Below are 12609 nucleotides of genomic sequence, written 5' to 3' on the forward strand. Positions count from 1 at the left end.
CGTCCGTAGATACATGTATATCCAGTTCGTGTGGTTTCGTCCGGTTGGTCAGTTTGATCCGTCCCGTTTGTGTGATTTGTCCGTCTGTTTGTCTGTCCATCCGTTCGTCCAAGCATGGGTGATAGTTATGTTGTAAAATGAAGAAATTAATTTGGCACTCATACTGATGAGTTATTTACTAAGCATTATTTTGATTGGTTGACGTGGAATGAAAAACTGACAGACTTTTTTGCTTACTTTTTGCAGGAAGTGTCGAATCACTTGTTGTAAATTTTGCTGATCTGCGACAGCAAAGCTATGGTACGATAAACAGTACTGCGATTCAACAATACTTTATATACTAAACCTGCGGCTTCTGCTCTTTAATTAATCTTTAGTTAAAACTTAAATACAATGTACTGGAGCAATATTTTTTATGAACTGGACCCAATATTTGTATCGGGCATGCACAAAAAGTCCTGAAGGTTTCTCCCATGTTTCCTGTAGAATGAACCTGTGTAAAATAAAGATTAGCAGTGTTCCCATCCATGGATGGCCACTTGATACAGGTTGCGTGCAAGTAAAAAAGCTTTACGCCTGTCGAATTGCTTGTAGCCTGTTGTAAGCAATGGTTTTCTTTTGACTTTGTCGGTAAGTTTATTGCCAGTATCTTGATCCCATGGATGATGTGGTCAAAAAAGGATTAGGTGCAAAAGTTTGTAATCACACTGGGAGAATACCAAGCACAACATTACTTAACAGCCAACCAACCATCTTTTCCTAACTGGATATTTTTTTTCTTAACAGACAGTTCTTGGTCAATTAATAGGCGAGAGGTGAGTAAGAGTTTTTTTAAAACGTAAGACACTTACCATTATGATCAGTCAGAAATGACCTACCTGACTAGTCCAGCAATAAAACGATATCCACTTTTAATCAAGTCTTTCCAGCTTGCTCAACCTGTTACTGAATAGTACACACAGCAGGGTTAGGGTTAAACTCTCGAAAACAATTGGTACAGCCAGTTATTGCTGATTTTTGATAAGTGCCCAAGGATCAGACTCGGGTTTAGATCTCCCCTTTCTAAACAAAAGAAGACTGAATTTTGATTCATTCACTTGGGCAACGACATCTGCAATTGTTTTCATCTCCTTTACTAATACACCCTTGCTTCCCATTTATTTAACGTTACATTGCAAGCACAGTGGCTAACTGCATTTTGCGTCATAGGGACAACCATTCTACGGTGAAGACTCCGACGATGACGAAAGCGGCGACAGAAATCCGTTCAGGACTGCTGAAGCACACCCATTTCTTGAAACCGCATTTAATCTGGGTATGATGGGTTTAAAGAAACTTGGAGAGAAACTGGACGATCCAAGCCACGACAGGGCCCAGTCTTATCGCGCTTATAATACCCATGTCTCTCCCGTCAAGAAACACTTGAGTGACTTTTGCAAGTTTGTACACTTTTACCCAGATATCTCTCTATTCTACTCGTGTGTTCATTCCACCTTCCCCAAGTCGGTAGTGGTACAGAAAATTGCAAGTTCCTTTTGGTAAAATTCCTAAAAATAGATAGTACGATGAAAAAGTACGGCCATTAAGTGTTATTTGAATGGTTACACAATGTGCTTTCTCCTGCATACTTAAAAGTAAGAGCTAAGTTACATATCTCTGCTGTAAGAAGATACTAGTTTTTACTCTCCATTGATAAGTACCCTTTCAATCCAAGTAGTGTGGTTGTTTCGCTTCATATTTAAATCTTGTAGCATGAAATCACTGCTACATCTAACAAATCAGCCCAAAGCAAGGCACAGCTACCTCTCAAACCTTGGGGGAAACAACAAACATAACTCATTTTGCAACTGTTTCGTTAGAAAGGCTGTCCACGAAGTCCTTTTTATTATTCACGATCAACAGTGGAGGAAGAAATTGCGCCATTTTTTTGGCGTCTTTGGAGGTCCTTTTGGAGGGAGGCATGGTGTTTGCTTAGGGTTGCGTCGAGAACTATTTTCCACAAATGCAGCAATATTTAGATTGGAGGCGCAGTTTTCCTAGAAATCTAAATTTTCTCTTTTAAAGTAACACGCGGAATTACGGAGGTTTACCTGTTAATACATTTAACGGCCTTTTAACACCAAAAAGAGTCATTCAATCCCGAGTTACGAGCTAACATACCCGGTAGTTGTTGCTTCTCAGGGATTTTTTTCCTGAATAACGTTGCAAACCTTCAAGACTTTGTCCCGATGATTCAAGTCCTGTCCACTTTTATCCCACTTGTGCTTTGCAAAGAACACTTCTTGACATAGTTCATGTACTATTCCGGAATCGTTTTGCTACACTTAAATACGAGATTTTGTTGGATTTTAGCCCGTTCGAGGCGTTCAGATAGTAGAGCGCGGCGGTAAGTGGGGAGCGAGTTAATTTTTCTCCCGCGCTCTACTATCTGAACGCCTGGAACAGGCTAGTTGGATTTGGAATTAGTGGCTAATCCTGGTGATGCTGTCCCTTTAATAAAACGGCTCTTCAGATCGTTTGGTTAGCGCAATAACACAACCCTCCTCCGTCTTCAACTTGATGTATTTGTTTAAGTCACTTTCGTTTTCCAAGTAACCCTTAAATTATGTCTTTTTGCAAGACTTGTATGTTATCTGGTGAACAAGAAGTGGTTGACGGGGGCATTAATAGTGGCGCCTGGGAACAGATCTTCAAAAACGGAGGACAGATCGTTAGGGAGTATTACTGTCAATTCAAGCAGATGTCAATTGGAAGATGGTAAGTTGTGTTACATATATTTGGTCAGCCTTTTACGCGGCAAAACACCCAACTCTTGTTTAACTGAATTACCTCGCTAACCTCAAAACGAAGCGGAATGTCGAGTAGAAATCAAAAGAAATATGTGTCCGTGTTGTCAGTCGCGTAATGCAATACCGTCGTTAAACGTCTTTTGACACCCCACTGATGCTCGTTAATATTCAACTATTTTACCTTAAAGATAGGCACTGAGCATTTAAGAGAGCCTCGCTCTACATGCTCTAGGAAATAATTTTTTTTTACCGTGCATTAGTTTTTTTTCCTTTTAATAACTTATTTCTCTTAAGGTACGTAAAAACGGGTGACAATAAACGTGCGACTTGTTTTGCAACAATGCTGCAAAAGAGTTGAATAGCGATGTTGCGCGTTTAACCACCAACATCAAACCTGTCTTGCAACAAATCAGGTTGTTAACAGGTATGAACGTGGGTGGTAAAACGCGCAACGTCGCTATTCAACTCGTTCTGCAGCAATGTTGCAAGACAAGTTGCACGTCTTTTGTTGTCCGTTTTTCCATATCTTTAGGCCCGGTTCAGACGACTTACGTCACAAGAGCCGAATGAAATTCAAATTCAGGGCGGCTGAGTTGATTCAAACGCCGATCTTTGTTCCATGCAGCCGAACTTAATTCAAAACGAGAAAAGTCAAAATGCGTTATAGATAGATAGACATCACTAAATTTATGCCTTAGTTCAGCTCATGTGAAATCAACGTTGGTCCACAGACATTATTCCCGGCTGAGCTAGGCACGAAGAACTGCATAGCCGATCCAAATTCAGTTACTCATTTCGAATTAATTCAGACGTCATATTGACGTACTTTCCATTGAATTCGATCCGGCTTATTTGAAGTACGGCGTCTAAATCAGGCCTTTCTCACCTTGTTTTCAGATCATTCACAGAGTGCATCTAAGGATTCTTGTGACAAATGCTTCCTTCAAGAGTTTGTTTTGTCCTTGATCAATAATGTGGACAATCCATTGTGGTTATTCGATGTGCTTCAAGAGGTACTTAAAAAAATGTCCTTTCAACATTTCTTAGTAGCTTTGCAAATTGGTGTACAGTCAACTCTTTTAACAGATACCTTCCACGGCACGGGTGACCTAGAGTTAGTCCCTCCTGTTCTATAGTCTTTTTAGGTGACACCAAAAGACTGACACTAAATGCCGATGTCCGTCTAAAAAGAGTTGAATGGAGAATTTTTATACAAGGCAGCATGCACAGAAGGGACTTTGAAAGAAAGGGTTGGGATGGGGATGGGAGTTTGGTGATCCGAACGATAAACAAGAACTATCGATATTGGCCTCTACTTTGAAACGAGCAAAGACGGAAGTAGTTAATGTAACTGTGACAGGAAGCAAGAAGCTACCAACGATTCGTTTCAGGTAATAATGAGATCAAGTGACGTTAACTGTGTCCGGAAAACCCTGTAAGTAGCAGAGCAATAGTCTATAAAAGAACAAGCAGAACTACTATTTTATTTATTTGTTTATGTAGCCATGCCCACACAACAAAACATTAAACAATTTAAAAAGAGTTTTCAGTTAAATTTCAAATTAGTATGACAAGGAATCCTAACGAAGCTAGGGGGTTACATTTATAGGCTCCCTTAAGCTAGATTACGAATTACCTGGCTTAGTAAAGAGTCTACAGGAACATAGAAGTTAAGTGTCAGATCCACGGACTACCAATGAGATAATCAGAGAATATTGCTTCTTAATGAATAATTGTTTTAGTATATACACGCGTAGTGATGTCAACAAAATCAGAAACGAAACCCTTAAAAAGGACGATTTAATTGACCGATAAATCATACAAAGTTAGATCTTTGCATAATTTTCAAACATGGCAATTCCAAGTTAATCACTTCGCAAACAAAAAAATGCACTTTATTTGAGTGTCAATGTATTTTCACGAAAGTACTAACTGGGGAAACTATTTTTACGTCTCCTAATGGAGACGGGACCGCCATTTTACGTGGTCATCCGAGCCACGCGAATGTCTAGCCGTTTGAAGGACAAAGGAAGTACCTTCATTTCTCATTTATTTTAAGACCCTGAGTATTGGTCCGGCCCCGGGAATCGAACCCGCGACCTCCCGCTCTGCAGTCAAGCGCTCTACCGACTGAGCTAAACCTGCCGCGGTTATTGGGTTTAGCGTAATGGCTTTTTTCTGTTAACTCGCCAAGTTTCTTGCCAAAAAAGTTTGTTGTGTCGTTACTTCTCATGAAGTGCTGACTTGGCGGCTTTTAAACGGTCGTTCTCTAAAAAAAGAATGGGAAAAACAGCGAGTTCACACATTGTCCACTCGCTAGAAGGTGAATATGGTTGAATAGTCCGAGATAGTGAACCAACCAGATTGCTTAAATCACCAAGATCACTTAGTGTCTATATACTAAAGTTTTTCATGCACTTCTTCAATTACAACAAGACGCTACGGAGCGTGCACTTCGGCGTCGTGGTTGTGGAACTGATTAATTGTAAATGCGGAGGAATAGTAAGAAATGAAATATGGTAAGAGTAAGGTGTTAATTTGTGAAATTATGGGATTTGTCAGGATATTCTGAAAAGAGCAACATCCAAGAGGCCTACTTGCCAAAAACTAGCATTTCGGGGCAAATTGTCTCTGAGATATTAGCCCAGTTATGCTCTGATGATTCCATACAAATCCTTCTAAATTTGACTTGGGTCTAAACCTTAAGACCTAACTCAAATAAGAGGTTACTGGCGGCGAATAACAAGTATAACAGAACAAACAGTGAAAAAAGAATTTTTTATTTTTCTTAGTCACATCAGGCTTCAAAAACAGCATAGCAGTCTCATGCACTGATTAAAGATATGTAAGGCATGGGTAAGGAGTCAATTACGTTGAACATAGAATTGGCTAAAACTCAATGTTACGAGTTCGAATGTTTTGAGGATAATTATTCACTGACTATCAGCACGCAGGGATGTCGGATTAGCACAAGGAAGTTTAATACCATAGGAACATAGCCTTTACAGAGCTTTAAAACACAGCATTGACCAACACAAACTTGACTTGAACTTGAGTAAAACTAAACAGCCTCTACCAATAATAACAAACTCTCACTTGAACTTCAGATATCTTACGGCTTCCGCCAACTTGTAAACACAGAACTTGAAAATCGACCTTCGTCACACTTGACTGAACACAGCAGTCCAGCTCGTGGGAAAAAACTTAGTTCGTCAAAAGAACTCGCTTGGAACTTGTATACCGTTCGACATAAGGTTCTAGAAAATACTAAACAGGCGAATAGTAGTAAGTAGCTTTTCGACATATTTTATGATTTCAGTAACTGATGCAAATCTGCTGACTCATGCTGAGATGTAAACATGCCCTAATTAGTTATTCATGAATAATCCAAAAACGTAGAGAACGTTCGAGAAAGTCAACCAACGCATGAAGCAATTTTACTACGTAACACTCAACAAAGACAAAATGTCTTTGTGCAGCATTTTGTAACTTTAAATTCATCATAAAACAGTTCGAAAGGAAAAAACTACATTAAACTACATTAACATTGATGACGTTAGAGTCTTCTGTCTTTATCTGAATAAAATGCCGGGGATTCTTAATGAGTGAGGTCATATGCTATTTTTAACTGGTTTGACAAGTTTTCTAGTTACTTCTAGGCATTTGATTGGTTAATTAAGAGAAGTGTTATTGGGTAATTCATGCAGTCGAAGTAATAAACGCTTGCTCCCCTGTGGAATGTGGTGGTGGAGGGAAAACATTAGAAATGCGTTGGTGGTGGTGGTGGAGGAGGAGGACATTAAAAATATTTGACGAGCAGGGAAATTGTGGAAAAGGAGAAAGGAGGGAGGGGCTAGAAAGTAGATAGTTTGCCTTCGCCCTAATTAATATGCACGATTTGTGCGCCAAGAATCAGTGAATACATCCTCGGAGACCCAGGGGGCAGTCGGCCGGGTCGGGAGAAAAGGCGTGACGAAGGTTTTCAAGCGCGGGAGGAAAATAATAAAGCATACAAACCTTTTTTTGTGCTCAATCAGTAGCCATCATTCGCTTTACCGTTTGTAAATGGTCTGGTAAGAGTCAGCAGTTATTCCTTCGACAACATGAATCAACCAATGAGTCAACCAATAAAAAACCAAGACATTTATCAACCTAAAAGTTACTAGAAAACTTCTCAAACCGGTAAATCCCCTTGTGGTTGACGACGACAAAACAAGGAAACGAGGAACGAAGCTTCGAGGGGTGTGCCGCCGCAGGTTAAGTTAAGGACTATTTTACGGGTCGAAAACAAGAAAAACGCAGAGAACCAAAGGTGACGGTTAACGGTGATTTACTTGACCAAATACCACTAAAAGAGCAAATGAACAAAGTCGATTGACCGTAAACTGAAATAATATGGCAAAAAATCTTTATCAGTTTGGCTACCAGAAGATTCTTATACAAATTCTTATACAAACAACTCGTAATTAACAAAGTTAGCTTGAAAACGGTAATAAAACGAGCCTATGATGATTAGGTCGATAACATGACGGTAAAATCTATTGTTAGATAAACTTCAGCTAGACAATAATCTTAAAGGGACAGGTTCACGGTTAGGCGCATGCTCATTAATTAAATCACTTTTTTCCAATTTGTTATTAATTCTATCGGTAAATAATCCCACTTACATGTATCTCAGCGATCTCAGAGTGTATTTGAAAGTAGAAGCGTATTTCAGAAAAACCTGAACTAGGATGAGGGATTACTAAAATCGCACAAAAAATTAGCGGATTATGCCAACACTACCTACTGTTGACCGGAAAGTTTTTTTCCGTGGTTGATAATTTACAGCTATTTGCAAATATTTAAGTGATCAGGTGCAAGTGACTGCCACAGGAGTGTGCAGTTTGGTTCTTTGACGACATTATGACATGGTCATATAGGCGAATCTTTGCTGACGTCATTGTTTACTTTTTTCCTCATTAGCATACGACTTAACTCATAGAAGCCGTGGCTGTATATATGAATTAAATGCAAAAGTCGAAAGAGCTGATAAAGTTGGGCAATTTGTGCAATTTTCAGCTCTTTGCGAGCAATATTCAAAGAAATATCAGCCACAAAAACTGCGAAATTGCTGTGTGGCAAAAAAGTTAATGAGCCATACATTCTCTGTAAAATTTCTAGTTTTTAGAAGAGAATTTCTCCGAAACCATTCGGTGTATTGGGCTCAAATATACAGAGATAACTGAAACTGTTATGCCCTTTCAATATTCAGAGTTTTTATTTTATTAGCGTCATCAGACAGTGATAAGCATATGTTAATGAGGCAAAAAGTGTAAACAAAGATTCGACTATTGCTTGCATAGACGATACACCATGTCTCGGCAGAAAAACAGCATTTTGATAAATGAGCATGCGCTGAACCAAACGTTAAGAACAAACCAGAACGATGTAACAACGCAAATCCTACTTGACTTTCTGCCCAAAAAGACGCTAACGCGCGCTTTTATATCCGCATGGGAACTCCGAAAATATCCCGTTACAAAACCAATAGGAAAAGGGTAAACAGTGTAACTACGCTAGTAACCAGGATCAAAGCACGAAAAATCACGAAATCAAAGAAAATTACTGTTCTTATCTTGTTCTTTACACTCCTGAAAATAGCAGATGATGTTATCCTAACGAGATCGTTAATACATTCCACAGCAAATTAATAAGATCCCACCAAAAAAATAGGCTAATTCGATGCGCCTTCAATACTGGCGACATTATATTTTAATGGTCAAACGCTTTGCCTATCGACATAATACTTAGCATCTAATTTAAGCCACTTCTCTTATGACAGACACTGTTAAAACTCGGTCCCTACGTTACGCCCTAGAAAGGTATCCTAGAATCAAAGAAAACGACTGAAGAACGGCAGTGACAAGCCATAAACCGTCAATGCGCCAGGAAATAGAATATGATAGTTATCCTTAGTGTCTTGAGCTACTCTAAAATTGATGGGTTTGTGGAGGGAACTCGATGATTTTGCCGAACGAATTGCCACCTCTAAGGGGTACAGTTTTGTCTTTGAGACTACTTCAAATTCTGCAAACGAAGAATTAAGAAGCATACAGTTAGTACTGTTGGGAATCAAGATGCTAAATGTAATATTATATAAAGGATCAAAAGTAGGTTGAGGTTGATCGTCCGGGTGAACGTAGTCCTGAATTGGACTGTAGTTGTTCACAGTGACTGACGTTTCGATAACCTGTGCGGTAGTCATGTCCATAGTCAAAGTGAGTTGTATCACGTCAGTTGATGGTATTATACTCTCGTTATTGATCTAATTGGTCAATTACGTCGCGATGTTATTGGTTGTCTGTCAGTTAAGCCGTGATGTTATTGGCTATGACGACTCGTAATCAGTAATTGGTGCGTTTCGATCCGTCTATTGTCATAGTTAAGTAGTCGTTTATTGTTAGTCAAATTGTTAGTTCTCCAGTCGTTCTCTCCCAGTTAGTTTTGCTTGATCGCGTCAGTAAGTCATTTGTACGGCGCTGGAAACTGTTCGCTACGATTCAGTGGCGTTTGTTCTAAGTTAGTAAACCAGCTTTCTAAAGTAAGACGTTGATAGTAGTCTTTAGAATCGTTATACATGTCGCAGAGTGCCAGTCAATTTGATGTTTCGTCTGTAAATGGTGCTCAGCAATGTGATTGTTGACGTTACCATTCCTCGTCGCTCGTTTGTGTTCGGTCAGTCGCGTGCTTAGGTTTCTGCCGGTTTGACCAATATAAGAAGCCTGGCAGTCGCAGCATTTGGTCTTGTATACTGCTCCCTTTTTGTCCTCCGGTTTGTCTTTGTCCTTGACCTTAGTAAGCAGTCGTCGTAAAGTGGTTATCGGTTTGTGTGCAACACGTATATTGTAAGGTTGTAATATACGTGCAACATTTTTAGAGGTGCCTCTGATGTACGGTTTAGTCGCTGTCGTAACAGGGCCAGCGTTGGTCTGAGTGTTGGAATCAGTGTTACTGTGAGTGTTCCGTCTAACAAAGTCCGTGTTGTAATTGTTCTTACTAAAAACGTCAAGATAATCAGTCTCGTCTTGTAGGCTGTCAGGTGAGTCGCAAACTAGTTGCGCCCTTCTCGTCAGAGTCCGGATAGAAGTAGCCGCGCGAGAAGGCGGGTTGTACGAAGACTGGTTTAGTAATCGGTCGGTATGTGTCGGTTTTCTGTAAATAGTCGTGGTCAGTTTGTTGTTTCGCGAGTGACCAAGCAGTCTAGAAAAGGTATCTTACCATTTTCTTCGATCTCCTCGGTGAACTGTATGTCCGCGTTCTGTCTGTTAAGGTGTCCGTGAAAATCGTCGATTCCGTCTTTGTGTACGGCGGTAAATGTGTCAACGTAACGTAACCAAAGAGCTATAGTTCGCGTGTAGGTAGCTAGGGCTTGTTCCTCGATGTTTTGCATGACAATTTCTGCCACAACAACAGAAACTGGAGAGCCCATAGCTGTACCGTGTAACTGTAGTGTTTGCCGTTATACTGTTTGACTTTGATGTACTTTCAGACGACCGACAGACGACATACGACCAATAACATCGCGACTTATTTGACCAATCAGATCAATAACCAGAGTATAATACCATCAACTGACGTGATACAACTCACTTTGACTCGGAAGATGACTACCGCACAAGTTGTCGAAACGTCAGTCACTGTCAACAACAACAGTCTTATTCAGGACTACGTTGACCCGGACGATCGAACTCAACCTACTTTTGAAATGACTCCCGGGTTCAAACTTTTCACAGTTATATAAAGTATGTTGTCATAATTCCGAGGGTATTATTTTTGAGGAGGCAGAGAGACGAGAGTATAGAACCAGTAGGTCTTAATTGGGGCCACTGAAATGGAACAGTAGGCTATTATATCATAATACTAACCTCCTGTTCCACCAGTTCGCAACAATTGAAAGTTGCATTAATGCTGATTACAAAATGATCCTCCTTCAGCTGGGAGACCAACTTTGCACCGCCATCCCAGGCAGCGATCTTGCAACAGCGCAGGAAAGACACAACTTCCAGATCAAAAGCGCTTGCCAGAGCAATCCTCATTTAAACCTTCTGCAGCAAAAGTAAGTCATCTGTCTTAAATCGCTCCAAGAATCGATCGCGCCTTGGAACATATGTTATTTCCCTCCACTCCTTTAGTGCCTGCCCACCCCTTTACTTTCCACCTCTCTTTTGTCTCATTTCCAGTTGGCCTTTCTTTTTTCTCCTTCACCTCTTAACTGGCGGGAACTGGAAAACTTTGGTATTTAAACTGAAATTGCATGCGTTTAGTGCCTTTTATTTTCCCTGGAAAATGACTGTTTCGTTCAACACTGAACAATAAGAGTGCAGTTTTTTTTTCGGTTTTCCGTCTACTCTGCCTTGATTGCCGCTAGTTAGCGTTAGTGAAGATGGACGATGATCACCACTAGAAAGTACTTTTTTTCTTGTCTATTTTAGGGACTTGGACGCGTTCTCTAAACTTCTTCTGGGCCCGGGAATGTCTGACTTGGTATCAAAGGTCACTCGTACACACGACCGACGCAAACTTGAGCCATCAGAAATCCTTAACGAGTTCCGTTACGGCATAATTGCGAACACTGAGCTACAGGAAGTGCTGCAAGCTGCCAAAAGAGCCTTTAGTATCTCGGACTCCAGCGGAGCCATGTTTAAGAACTTGACAGATGAGATGGCGAATAAGCATCCAATCCTTGAGCAGCTGCTGGAGCGAGTGTTAAAGGACGACTGGACTGGACTGGATAAAGGGTGGACGATTGTAACACATAGACGTAAAAAGAAATTGTGGCAATTGAACTAGAGAAAGAAAAGGTCTGAGCCTTAAAGAATTGAAAAAAAAAAAAAAAGAACATGTTACCCTAGTTTCCGGGGAGTTCGATTAGATAATTAGTTGTTGCTTGAAAAAGAAGAGTACTCTGAGTACGAAGAGTGTGAAAACTGTATGGTAGAAGGTAGGAAGACCAAGACCATTCAGAGAGTTGACTAGTGCAGAACCCTACTGTTAGATACGTATAATAGCTTTGCTCTAAAAAAATTCTTTAAACAGTACATTCGCCAAGTAACTTTTCTGCCATTGCAGGTGTTGAAGTAAGCGATCATCTAAAATCTTCACTGAAACAGAGTGCATAAAATGAGGGAGGCAGGTTGTGTGCACTAGGGTGGATTTTCACTGCCGCGTAATTTTTACGTGAGTACGCACGTAAATTTTACGCGCGTACATAAAATAGAGGCAATGTTTCGAAGGTCACCCGTAAACGTAAAAGTTGAACCTCGCTCATTTTTTACGTTTACGCGTGGCCTTTCGTAAAATTTACGTGCTTACCCTCGTAAAAGTTACAGGACAGTGGAAATCCACCTTTTGGGAAAATGCTGTGAGCACCAAAACTACACTAGACGTATTAAAAAATACAAGGGCTTTATAAGAAAACAAAAGCTAAATCCTGGATTACCAAAATACCCTTGTAGTGCTCCGCATTTCCGCCGTTCATGACGGAGATTTATTTGTAAAGGGTATATTTGCAAGTACTGTCATGAAAAATGATGTTTAAGTTCATTAATTACTTCAATGGTGTTCACTAGGTTTCTTTAGACTTTCAGGTTTCTAAAATATATTTTACGGTTCCTCGGGTTATGGGTTAAGGTATCCTGATCGTACTCATCCACTCAAAATCTTTTAGTATAGGAAGTTTATTGATTGTGAATGATGCGCGCGATGTAAGGTAATGTTGAATTATTCGCATTAACGAAGAAAAATGTGTTAGTCTTGAGATTGTCCGGGAAAAGCCGAA

The 12609-nt window shown here is 40.1% G+C and overlaps 1 pseudogene; it reads left to right on the forward strand.

Moving 5' to 3' along the window:
- Positions 1-11983, forward strand: part of LOC140936651 (uncharacterized) — a 43649-nt pseudogene extending 31666 nt beyond the window's left edge.
- The last annotated feature ends 626 nt before the right edge of the window (positions 11984-12609 follow it).

This window comes from Porites lutea, chromosome 5 (genome assembly GCF_958299795.1).
Source record: "Porites lutea chromosome 5, jaPorLute2.1, whole genome shotgun sequence".
NCBI classification, from domain to species: Eukaryota; Metazoa; Cnidaria; class Anthozoa; order Scleractinia; family Poritidae; genus Porites; species Porites lutea.